At 37.6% G+C, this 13,655-nt stretch overlaps 1 long non-coding RNA gene across 1 annotated transcript in view; it reads right to left on the minus strand.

The window, feature by feature from the left end:
• Nucleotides 1-12,465: 12,465 nt before the first annotated feature.
• LOC121031292 (uncharacterized) overlaps nucleotides 12,466-13,655 on the minus strand; it is a 4,345-nt gene continuing 3,155 nt past the window's right edge. The window contains exons 2-3 of the long non-coding RNA XR_005790652.1: nucleotides 13,120-13,177; nucleotides 12,466-12,508 (exon numbers count right to left, since the gene is read on the minus strand). This is a non-coding gene — a long non-coding RNA (uncharacterized LOC121031292). The remainder of the gene's footprint in view (nucleotides 12,509-13,119; nucleotides 13,178-13,655) is intronic.

The raw sequence follows: 13,655 nt of genomic DNA on the forward strand, positions 1-13,655 counted from the left end.
TATGGAGATTGGATCTGTAATCAAAAACTTCCCAACAAATAAGAGCCCAGGACTAGATGGCTTCACTGGTAAATTCTACCAAACATCTAAAAGAAGAATTAAGGTTAATCCTTCTCAAACTCTTCCCAAAATCTGGTAAGGAGGGAATCCTTCCAAATTCATTTTATGAGACAAGTATTACTTTGATTCCAAAGCTAGACAAAGCAAACTACAGGCCAATATCTCTGATGAACATAAACACAAAAATCCTCAACAAAATGGTAGTAAACTGAATTCAATAGCACATTGGAAGGATTATACACTATGACCAAGTGAGATTTATCCTTGGGATGCTAGGATGATTCAATATACAAAAACTAATGTTACATATTACATCCTAAGGATAAAAAATAAAAATTACAATTGCCTCAATAGATGCAGAAAAAACATTTGCTCAGATTCATCATCAATTCATGATTACAATTCTCAACAAACTGGGAATAGAAGGAAAATATCCCAACAAAATTAAAGCTATATATTAAAAGCATGTAGATAACATACTGATGAAAAATTGAAAATTTTTTCTCTAAAATAAGGAATAAGGCAAGGATGCTCACTCTTACCACTTCTGCTTAACACAGTACTAGAAGTGATAGCTAGAGCAATTAGACAAGAAAAAGACATAATGCAAATTGGAAAGGAAGTAAAATGATCTGTTTGCAGATGACATTTTATAAACAGAAAACCACAAGAATCCATTAAAAAACTATTATAACTAATGAAACTAATAAGTGCATTCAGTAAAGTTGTAGGATACCAAGTCAACATACAAAAATCACTTGTGTTTTCGGAGTTCCTGTTCAAGAGCAATGTAGGAAGACTCTGAACTCCTCTCCTCCATGGAACACACCAAATTACACCTATTAATAGAACAATTCCTCCTGAATAACTGAACTCTGACTGAACAGCTTCTGAACAACCAAAGATAGAACAGCAAGAGAATGGCAAGAGAGACAGAGACACAGTAACAAAGGGAACCCCCACCACTGTGAATGGCAGTGGTGAGTGTTAGTACTGAGGGACTAGGGACAGATCCCTCTGTCCTTAGGCACAGAAAGAAAGCCATAGCTTAAAGGAGCAACTAGTACATAAAGGAAGCAACACTAGAGCTGTGCCAAGTGGCAGAGGAGCTGCAGGAATGCTCTCCAGGTCAGAGGAACTAGAGAATGACACAGTTTATGTTCCCCCCCACCACCACCATAAAAATCCAGACCAGAGCAGGGTCTACACACCATAATGGGCATGTTGTCTGTTGTCTCGGTAAGCTCATGACCTCAGCAAGCCTCGGGTATGCAAGTCCACACCAACGCCTCACTCTGGGATATAGAAAAACAGGCCGGGTTTAAAAGAGCCAAGCAGCAGTGGGAACACTCTCCCCTCTCCCCCTTAAAAGCTCAGACCTGAGTAGGGTCTGGCTCACAGAACGCTTGCAGCCTCAGTGAGCCCAGGGTCCATAAGTCCACAAGCCCATGGCAGCTGCCCTGTGGTGCTGAGGCACAGAAAACAAGCCATAGGTTCCACCTAATCTATAGAAATAAACACAGAAAGTTAAGCAAGATAGGGAGACAGAGGAATATACTCCAAAAGACACAAGACAAAACCTCAAAAGAACTAACAGGTAAGCAATATACCTGATAAAGAATTTAAAATAATGATCATAAAGATACTCACTAGACTTGAGAGAAAAGACGTAAGAACTCTGAGGCTTTCAATAAAGAGAAAATATTAAAAAGAACCAGGGTTGAAGAATACAATAACTGAAAATAAAAAACACACTAAAGGGAAACAACAGTACATTAGCAGAGGCAGGAGTACTCAGTGATCTGGAAGACAAGATATTGGAAAACACACAAGCTGAACAGCAAAAAGAGAAAATAATTTTTTTAATGAAGATAAATTAAGAGATCTCATAGAAAACATCAAGTCCAGCACTGCTGGGGGTCCCAGAAGAAGAAGAGAGTAATGTGTAGAAAACTTATTTGAAGAAATAATAACTGAAAACTTCTCTAACCTAAGGAAGGAAATAGATATCCCAAATCCAAGAAGCAGAGTTCAAGACAAGATGACCCCAAGCAGGCACAGAATAATTAAAACATCAAAAGGTTAAAGACTCTTTAAAGCAACAAGGAAGAAAGTGACCTACCAGGGAAAACCTATAAGGCTATCAGCTTATTTTTCAGCAGAAACTTGGCCAGCAAGAAGCAAGTTGCATAATATAGTCAAAGTGCTGAAAGGGAAAAACTGCAACCAAGAATACTCTACCAGCAAGGTTTCATTCATATTTGAAAGAGAGATAGTTTCCCAGACAAACAAAAGATAAAGGACTTTATCACCACTAACCCAGCCTTACAAGAAATGTTAAAGGGACTTCTTTAAAGTAGAAAAGAAATAGCCATAATTAGACATAAGAAAACTATGAACAAAAAGATGTAAAATATGAACACAAATAAATCAACTTTGGAGAAGAGAGTAAAAAAGGGGTAAGGAAAAGTAAATTTTTTATTTTTCTGGTTTTTTTTGTTTTTGTTGTGGTTATTGGAATGTGTATGAACCTAAAGGACCAATAAATACAAACTGCTATTTACTTAGGATGTTATTTATAAACTTCATGGTAAACACAAACCCAAAACCTATGGTAGCCACACAAAAAATAAAGAGAAATAAATCCAAACAAAACACTATAAATACTCAACACAAAGCAAAGGCAAGAGAACAAAGAGAAAAAAAAACAGAAAACAAAATTTTAAAAACAGTAATAAGTACAATACCTATCAATAATTATTTTGAATGTAAATGAACTAAATGCTGCAATCAAAAGACAGTAGCAGAATGGAGTTTTTAAAAAGACCCATCTTTATGCTGCCTGCAAGAGACTCATCTTATACCTAAAGATACCTGGAGATTGAAAGTTAGAGAGGATGGAGAAGCATCTAACATGCTAATGGAGGTCAAAATAAAGCTGGATTACCAATGCTTATATTGGACAAACTACGCTTTAAAACAAAGACTGTAACAAGAAACAAAGAAGGACACTATATAATAATAAAGGGAACAATCCAGCAAGAAGATACAACTATAATAATTTATGCATCCAACATGAAAGCACCCAAACACCTAAAACAGTTAATAATAAACATAAAGAAACTAATCAATACTAATATAATAGTAGGGGAATTTAACACCCCATTTACATCAATGGAAAGATCATCTAAACAGAAAAATCAACTAGGAAACAATGGCTTTGAATGACACACTAGACCAGATGGATGTATTAACAGATTTTTCTGAACATTCCATCCTAAAAAAGCAGGATACACATTCTTTTCAAGTGTACATGAACATTCTCCAGAATAGATCACATATTATGTCACAAAACAGGCCTTAACAACAACAACAAAAAAGATTGACGTTATACCATGCACCTCTCTATCAGGTTATAAAACTAGAAAAAAAAAATCTGAAAAGAACATAGATACACAGAGGTTAAACAACTTGCTAGTAAACAATGAATGGGTCAACCAGGAAATAGAAGCAGAAATAAAAAATTACATGAAAACAACTGGAAATGAAAAAAACAGTCCAAATCCTTTGGGATGATGCAGAAGTGGTCCTATGAGGGAAGTTTATAGCAATACAGGCCTACATTAAGAAGAAAAATCTCAAACAATCTGACCTTAAACCTAAAGGAGCTAGAAAAAGAACAAACAAAACCCCAAACCAGCAGAAGGAAGGAAATAATAAAGATTACAGCAGAAATAAGTTATATAGAAACAATACAACAATGAAACCAGGAACTGGTTCTTTGAAAAAATTGATAAACCTCCAGTCAGACTTATCAAAAAGAGAAAGGACTCAAATAAATAAAAATCATAAATGAGAGAGGAGAATTAACAACCAACTTCACAGATACAAATAATGAGACTTATGAAAAACTATATGCCAACAAATTGGACAACCTAGAAGAAATAGATAAATTCCTCAAAACATATAACCTACCAAAACTGAAACAGAAAGAAAGAAAAAACTTGAACAGACTGATAACCAGCAAAGAAATTGAATCAGCAATCATAAACTCCCAAAAACAAAAGTCTAGGACCAGATGGCTTCATAGGCAAATTCTACCAAACATTTAAAGAAAAGTGAATATCCATTCTTCTCAAACTATCCCAAAAAAATAGAAAAGGAAAACTTCATTCTATGAATCCTTCAAATTCACTCTATGAGGCCAGCATTATTGCCCTCATACCAAAACCAGATAAAGACACCACAAAAAGAATAGTTTCAGGCCAATATCTCTGATGGACATAGATGCAAAATTTCTCAACAAAATACTAGCAAAACAAATCTAACAATAAAGAAATCATTCATCAAGATCAAGTGGGATTTATTCCTGGGCTGCAAGCGTGGTTCAATATTTGCAAGTCAATGTGATACAACACATTAATAATAAAAAAAAGAATAAGAACCATATGATCATTTCAATAGATGCAGAAAAAACATTTGACAATGTAAAAAATCCATTCATGATTTAAAAAGCCCTCAACAATAGGTTTAGAGTGAACATATCTCAACATAATAAATACCATATGTGAAAAACCCATAGCTAATATCTTGAGTGGGGAAGAACAGAGCTTTTCCCCTCAGGTCAGGAATAAGATAGGGTTGTCTACTCTCACCACTTTTATTCAATATAGTACTGGAAGTCCTAGCCACAGCAATCAGACAACAAAAAGAAAACAAAAAGGTATCCTTGGGGTGCCTGGGTGACTCATTTGGTTAAGCATCTGACTCTTGATTTCAGCTCAGGACATGATCTCATGAACCAGGAGATGGAGCCCTGTATCAGACTCTGCACTGACACAGCACAGTCTGCTTAGGATTCTCTCTACCCCTCTCTCTTCTCTCTCTCACAAAAATAAACATTAAAAAAAGAGGCAAAAGGCATCCAAATCAGCAAGAAGTAAAACTTTCACTATTTGCAGATGGCATAATACTCTATATAGGTACCTTGAAAGATTCCACCAAAAACCTGCTAGAATTGATACACGAATTCAGTAAAGTCACAGGATACAAAACCCACGTACAGAAATCTGTTACATTTCTATACACCAATAAGAGAAGGAATCCATCCCATTTACAATTGCACCAAACCATAAGATACCTAGGAATAAACCTAACCAAAGAGACGAAAGATCTGTACTCTGAAAACTATGAAAACTATAAAACACCGATGAAAGAAATTGAAGACAACACAAAGAAACGGAAAGACATTCCATCCTCATGGGTTGGAAGAATACTGTTAAAATGTCTATACTACCCAAAGCAAACTACACATTTAATGCAATCCCTATCAAAATACCAACAGCATTTTTCACAGAGCTAGAGCAATCGTATGATTGGCATGGAACCACAAGATTCTGAATATCCAAAGTAATCTTAAAGAAAAGAAAAGCAAAAAGCAATCACAATTCCAGACTTTAAGTTGTATCACAAAGCTGTAGTGATCAAAACAGTATGGTATTAGCACAAAAATAGACACACAGATGAATGGAACAGAATACAAAGCCCAGAGATGAACCCACTATTATATGGTCATTAATCTTTGACAAAGAAGGAAAGAATATTCAACGGGAAACAGATGGTCTCTCCAACAATTGGTGTTGTTGGTGTTAGAAAAACTGGATAGCAACATGCAAAACAATGAAAGTAGACCACTTCCTTACGCCACACACAAAATAAATTCAAAATGGATTAAAGACCTAAATATGAGACCTGAAAATCAAAAAGGCCTTGAAGAGAGCTCAGGCAGTAATTTATCTGACATCAGCAGTAATAACTTTTTTCTAGATAGGTTCTCAGAGGCAAGGGAAACAAAAGCAAAAATACATTGATGCGACTACATCAAAATAAAAAAAACTTCACAATGAAGAAAACAATCAACAAAACTGAAAGGCAACCAACAGAATGGGTGAAGATATCTGCAAATGACATTATGTGATAAAGGGTCTGTATCTAAAATATATCGAGAACTTATAAAACTCAACACTCAAAAACTGATCAAATTAAAAATTGGGAAGAAATGAATAGACATTTCTCCAAAGACGATATCCAGGTGGCCAACCATCACATGAAAAGATGCTCATCATCACTCACCATCAGGGAAATATAAATCAAAATTACATGAAGATGTCACTTCACACCTGTTAGAATGGTTAAAATCAACAACAGAAAAAACCATCAGGTGTTGGGGAGAATGTGGAGAAAAAGGAACACTTGTGCACTAAATGATAGGAATAGAAACTTTTGCAGCCACTATGGAGAACACTATGGATGGAGTTTCCTCATAAAGTTAAATATAGAACCATGGTATGATCTAGCAATTGCACTACTAGGTATTTACCACCCCCCAATACAAAAATACAAAATCAAAGGGATATACATACTCTTATGTTCACTGCAGCATTAGCAACAATAGCCAAATTATGGAAACAGCCCAAGTGTCCATTGACTGATGAATGGCTAAAGAAGCTGTGGGGTGTGTGTGTGTGTGTGTGTGTGTGTGTGTGTGTGTGTTTGTGTGTGTGTGTGTGAATGAAATCTTGCCATTTGCAATGACATGGAGGGAGCTAGAAAATATTATGCTAAGCAGAATAAGTCAGTTAGAGAAAGATAAATATCATATAATTTTGCTCACACAGAATTTAAGAAACAAATGAGCAAAGGGAAAAAAAGAGAGGCAAACCAAGAAATAGACTCTTAACTATAGAGAACTGATGGTACCAAAGTAGAGGTAGGGGGATGGGTGAAATAGGTGATGGGGATGAAGGAGGGCACTTGTGATGAGCACCACGTGTTATATGGAATTACTGAATCACTATATTGTACATCTGCAACTAATATGACACTGTAGGTTATCTAAAATTAAAATGAAAGCTTTAAAAAATTAAATTAAAATCAATTTTAAAAAGCCTTTACTCCCCTCCCCCCCAAATTCAGTCATGTTTTTATGTGCTAAAAATGAACTATCTGGGAAGGAAATCAGAGAAACAATCCCATTCATAATAGTAGCAAAAGAATAAAATACTTAGGAATAAGCTAAGGAGCCAAAGTTTTTTTTAAGTTTATTTATTTTGAGAGAGAGTGAGCAAGTGAGCATGGGTGGGGGAGAGGCAGAGAGAGAGAGAGAGAGAGAGAGAGAGAATCCCAACCAGACTCCTCGCTGTCAGTGCAGAGCTGGACACAGGGCTCAGTCTCCTGGTTTGTGAGATAAGGACCTGAGCTAAAAATCAAGAGTTGGATGCTTAACCGACTGAACCACCCAGGAGCGCTTGAAAGATTTTTATACTGTAAATTAAAAACACTCATGAAAGAAATTAAACAAGACACAAATGGAAAGACAACTTATGTTCATGGATTAGAAGACTAATCAAAGCAATCTACAGATTCAACACAATCCCTATCAAAATTCCAGAAACATTTTTTTACAGAAATAGGCAAAAAAAAAAGAAAAAGAAAAAATAAAAGGCAATTCTACAGTTCATAAGGAACCACAGATGACCATGAATAGCCAATTCTAAGAAGAAAACTTAAAGCAGAACACTTTAAGATTTCAAACTATATTACAGAGTTTTAATAATTAAAACAGTATGGTACTTGCATAAAAAGACATATAAACCGGGGTGCCTGGGTGGCTCAGTCGGTTAAGTGGCCGACTTCGGTTCAGGTCATGATCTCACGGTCCGTGAGTTTGAGCCCCGCGTCGGGCTCTGTGCTGACAGCTCAGAGCCTGGAGCCTGTTTCAGATTCTGTGTCTCCCTCTCTCTGACCCTCCCCCATTCATGCTCTGTCTCTCTCTGTCTCAAAAATAAATAAACATTAAAAAAAATCATTTAAAATAAAAAAAGACCTATAAACCAATGGAACATAAGAGAGCCCAGAAATAAACCCATATATACATGATCAAGGTATTTCAGCAAGGGTTTAAGAAAACACAATAGGGAAAAGATAGTCTTTTCAACTACTTGGTGTTGGGAAAACTGGACCATTTTACATGTAAAAGAGTGAAGTTGGACCTGTAACTTACTCTATACACACAAAAATCAACTCAAACTGGTTAAAGACTTAAATGAAAGACCTGAAACTGTAAAGATTTTCAGAAGCAACCATAGGGAATAAACTTCGTGATATTGGTTTTGATAATGATTTTATAGATAGGACCCCCAAAGCACAGGCAACAAATAGACAAGTGGAACTCAAATTGAAAAGCTTCTGCACAGCAAAGGAAATGATGGAATGAAGAAGAAACCTATAGAATGAGAGAATATTTGCAAACCATATATTTGATCATACAACTCCATGAGAAAAAACTAATAACCTGATTTTAAAATGGGTTGAAGGGGCGCCTGGGTGGCGCAGTCGGTTAAGCGTCCGACTTCAGCCAGGTCACGATCTCGCGGTCCGTGAGTTCGAGCCCCGCGTCGGGCTCTGGGCTGATGGCTCAGAGCCTGGAGCCTGTTTCCGATTCTGTGTCTCCCTCTCTCTCTGCCCCTCCCCCGTTCATGCTCTGTCTCTCTCTGTCCCAAAAATAAATAAACGTTGGGAAAAAAAATTAAAAAATAAAAATAAATAAAATGGGTTGAAGACTTGAGGAGCTTGAACAGACATTTCTCCAAAGATGACATACACATGGCCAACAGGTATATGAAAAAATGTTCATCACTAATCAAAAAAATGCTAACCAAAACCACAATCAGGGGCACCTGAGTGGCTCAGTTGGTTAAGCATGCCACACTTCATTTTGGCTCAGGTGATTATCTCATGGTTTATGGGATTGAGCCCACTTTGGGCTCTGTGCTGAAAGTGGGTGAAGCCTGCCTGGGATTCTCTCTCCTCTCTCCCTGCCCCTTATCCATGCACGTGCACGCTCACTCTCAAAATAAACATTAAAAAACCAAACAAGGGGCGCCTGGGTGGCGCAGTCGGTTAAGCGTCCGACTTCAGCCAGGTCACGATCTCGCGGTCCATGAGTTCGAGCCCCGCGTCAGGCTCTGGGCTGATGGCTCAGAGCCTGGAGCCTGTTTCCGATTCTGTGTCTCCCTCTCTCTCTGCCCCTCCCCCGTTCATGCTCTGTCTCTCTCTGTCCCAAAAATAAATAAACGTTGAAAAACCAAACAAAAAAAATCCCCACAATCATCATGGAAATACAAATCAAAACCACAATGAGATATCACCTCACACCTGTCAGAAAGGCTAAAATCAACAACACAAGAAACAACAGGTGTTGGCAAGGATGTGGAGAAAGGGGAACCCTCTTCCACTATTGGTGGGAATGCAAACTGGTTCAGCTACTGTGGAAAACAGTATGGAGGTTCCTCAAAAAGTTAAAAATAGAACCATCCTATGACCCAGTATTTCCACTACTAGGTATTTACCCTCAAAATACAAAAATACTAATTCAAAGGGGGATACAAAGGGATTCATTCAAAGGGATACAAAGGGATTCATTCAAAGGGATACATTCACCCTGATGTCTATAGCAGCATTATCTAGAACAGCCACATTATGGAAGTAGGAACAGCCCAAGTGTCCACTGACTGATAAATGGATAAAGATGTGGTATATATGTGATGGAATATTACTCAGCCATAAAAAAGAATGAAATCTTGCTGTTTGCAATGACATGGATGAAGCTAGAGAGTATTATGCTAAGTGAAATTAGTCAGAGAAAGACAAATCCCATATGACTTCGCTCATATGGAATTTAACAAACAAAACAAACAAAGGGGGAAAAGAGAGGGAGGCAAACCAAGAAACAGACTCTTAACTATAGAGAACAAACAGATGGTTGCCAGAAGGGAGGTGGGTGGGGAGATGGGTGGAACAGGTGATGGGGATTAAGGAGTGCACTTGTTGTGATGACCCCCAGGTGTTGTATGGAAGCGCTGAATCACCATATTGTACGCCTGAAACTAATATTATACCGCATGTTAACTAGAATTTGCAAACTTAAAAACACAGTGAGATATCATGTCACACCTGTCAGAATGACTATTATCAAAACAAAACAAAAACAAAAAAACCCAGAGGTGTCAGCAAGGATGTAGAGAAATGAGAACCTTTGCACACTGTTGGTGGGAATGCAAAATGGCACAGATGGAAAACAGAAAGTTCCTCAAAAAATTAAAAATAGAACTACTATGTGACCCAGCAATCCCTCTTCTAGGTTTACATCCCAAAGAAGTGAAATCGGAATCTTGAATGGATATTAGCACTCCCATTTATTGCAGCACTATTCTCAATAGCTAAGATGTGGAAACAACCCAAATGTCCCCTGACAGACGAATAGATAATGTGGCATATGTATACAAAATAATATTTAGCCTTAAAACAGAAGGAAATGCTATAATATGTGACAACATGGACGGACCTTGAGGACATTATGCTGTGAAATAAGCTTGATCCAGAAAGACAAACACTACATGATTCCACTTATATGAAGTATCAAAACTAGTCAAATTTATAAAATCAAAGATTGGAATGGTGGTTACTAAGGGATAAGGAGGGAGGCAGATATGGGGGTGGGGTTATTAACCAACAGGCATGATATTTTTGTTAAATATGATGAATAGATGAATAAGCTCTACCACCTTTTTTTTTTAATTTTTTTTTTCAACGTTTATTTATTTTTGGGACAGAGAGAGACAGAGCATGAACGGGGGAGGGGCAGAGAGAGGGAGACACAGAATCGGAAACAGGCTCCAGGCTCCGAGCCATCAGCCCAGAGCCTGACGCGGGGCTCGAACTCACGGACCGCGAGATCGTGACCTGGCTGAAGTCGGACGCTTAACCGACTGTGCCACCCAGGCGCCCCGCTCTACCACCTTTTAACACCTACACAAAAAGAGACTCTAAACAGATTAAAGACCTGACATCATAAAAGTCTTAGAACACAGGCAAGAATTGCTCTGACATCAGCCGTAAAGACATTTTTCTTCTACGTAAGTCTCCTAAGGCAAAGGAAACAAGCAAAAAGCAAACTATTGGCACTACAAAGCTTTTGCACAGAGAACGAAACCATCAACAAAACAAAAGACAACCTACAGAATAGAAGATATTTGCAAATGATATATCTGATAAGGGGTTAATATCTAAAATATATAAGGAACTATACAACACCACCAAAATAAAAAACAAAAACAAAAACCATCCAATGAAAAAATGGGCAGAGGAAGTGAGCATTTTTCCAAATAAGACCTACAGATGGCCAACAGACACTTCATGATGTTCAACATCACTCATCATCAGGGAAATGCAAATCAAAACCACAAGGAGATATCACCTCACATCTATTAGAATGGGGAAAAGAAAAGAAATAACCAGTGTTGGCAAGGATGTGGGGGGCGGGGGGGGAAGGTACCCTTTTGCATTGTTGGTGAGAATATAAGTTGGTATAACCACTGTGGAAAGCAATATGGAGGTTCCTCAAAAAATTGAATACAATATCATATGATCCAATTCCACTACTGGATATTAACCCAAAGGAAAAAAAAACACTAATTCAAAAATTTATATGCACCCTTATGTTTGTTTACTGCAGCATTATTCATGATAGCCAACCCAAATGTCCATCAATGTATGAATGGATAAGATGTGGTACACATACATGCATACACATACACACAGGGGTCGGGGGGGCGGGGTGGGTAGATAATATGTAGCCATTTAAAAGGTGAGGTGAGATTATGCCATTTGAGGCACCATGGAAGGACCTAGAGGGTATTATGCTAAGTGAAATAAGTCAGACTGAGAAAGACAAATACCATGTGATTTCACCCATAAGTGGAATCTAAACAAAATCAACAAAAAGTTAGAATCAGACCTATAAATGCAGAGAACAAACTGATGGCTGCCAGCGGCAAAGGGATAGAGATTTGGGCAAAATGGGTAAAGAGAGTGGGAGTTTCAGGCTTCCATGTACGGAATGAATAAATCATGGGAACAAAAGGCACAGCATAGGGAATATAGTCCGTGATACTGTAATAGCGATATGTGGGGACAGATGGTAGCTACACTTGCTGTGAGCATAGCCTGATGCATAAACTTGTGGAATCACTGTGGTGTACACCTGACACTAACGTAACATTGTGGGTCAACCAGACTCAAGTAAAAAGCTCTAGAGGGCTGTACAACATTTTAAGTATGGTCAACAATAATATATACTTAAATTCGTTAAGAGGACAGATCTCACATAAAGTGTTCTCATGACAATCAAAACTTTAAAAAAAAAATTGTACTAGCCTGGGTGGCTCAGTCGGTTAAGCGGCCGACTTCAGCTCAGGTCATGATCTCGCGGTCTGTGAGTTCGAGCCCCGCGTCAGGCTCTGTGCTGACAGCTGGGAGCCTGGAGCCTGTTTCGGATGCTGTGTCTCCCTCTTTCTCTGACCCTCCCCTGTTCATGCTCTGTCTCTCCCTGTCTCAAAAATAAATAAAACGTTAAAAAAAATTAAAAATTGGACTAAACCAATGGCTTTCAAAGTGTAGATAGTGTAGAACACTTTCAAAAAATCAGATGACTTCTCATTCAGATTCCTAATACGTAAGTGGGTAAAAGCAATATTTTAGTGGCATAAGTTTAAAAAGCTTAAATGGGTAAAATTACTCAAATGAGAAAAAATGATAAAATCTAGGATTATGGAAAACAGTTATAGTCCTATCAGCCTTATCAATCTTTCTGCTTCATTGGGGAAAAAAAAAAAAAACCTGATTCATAGCTCAACTTCCATCTTAATACTCTTTAATCCAAACCAGAAGCTTGAAAGAGAATAGAAAATGTTCTCCAAGTTAAATCACTAACAATATCTAACAATGAGAGCCATTCTTATAAATGTGTCAGACAAAAATTGCCTAATAAATACAAAACCACTCGTAGCATTATGTCTTGCATAATATATAAGTGTAGGCAGGCACCAAGCGATAGACCTGAGCTACATTCTTGTTGCAAACCTGAATTTAAAAGGAAACAGCAACAATTGTACTCATGGAGAATGAAAGTTGTTGGTATCCTGTGTACATTATACTCACAGCATCAGCTTGATTTCCCAGGAGCTTGCATTTCACCAATGGCCTAACATGCCACATCCTACAAGGCAATTTGCAATCCATTAGTTTAGAGCTTCTGATAACCCAAACAGAATCAGATTCTGTCCATCAAACCCTTTCTTTTCCTCCGAAAGGGACGCATGAAGACAGTGAAGGAAAGCTTTCAACTTCAAAGAGACTGAACATGGTAGAAATATCATTTATGCTAAGTATGTTAATTGAAAACAAATTAAATATTTAACTATGTATATACTACTATATATCTACATGCACTGGTGATATATATATAAATATAAATATATATATATAATTCATTCTTTATAATAAAATTTTTTTTTAATTTTTTTTTCAATGTTTATTTATTTTTGGGACAGAGAGAGACAGAGCATGAACGGGGGAGGGGCAGAGAGAGAGGGAGACACAGAATCGGAAACAGGCTCCAGGCTCTGAGCCATCAGCCCAGAGCCTGATGCGGGGCTCGAACTCACGGACCGCGAGATCGTGACCTGGCTGAAGTC

This window comes from Herpailurus yagouaroundi, unplaced genomic scaffold (genome assembly GCF_014898765.1).
Source record: "Herpailurus yagouaroundi ecotype Mexico unplaced genomic scaffold, PumYag 141, whole genome shotgun sequence".
Taxonomy (NCBI): Eukaryota; Metazoa; Chordata; class Mammalia; order Carnivora; family Felidae; genus Herpailurus; species Herpailurus yagouaroundi.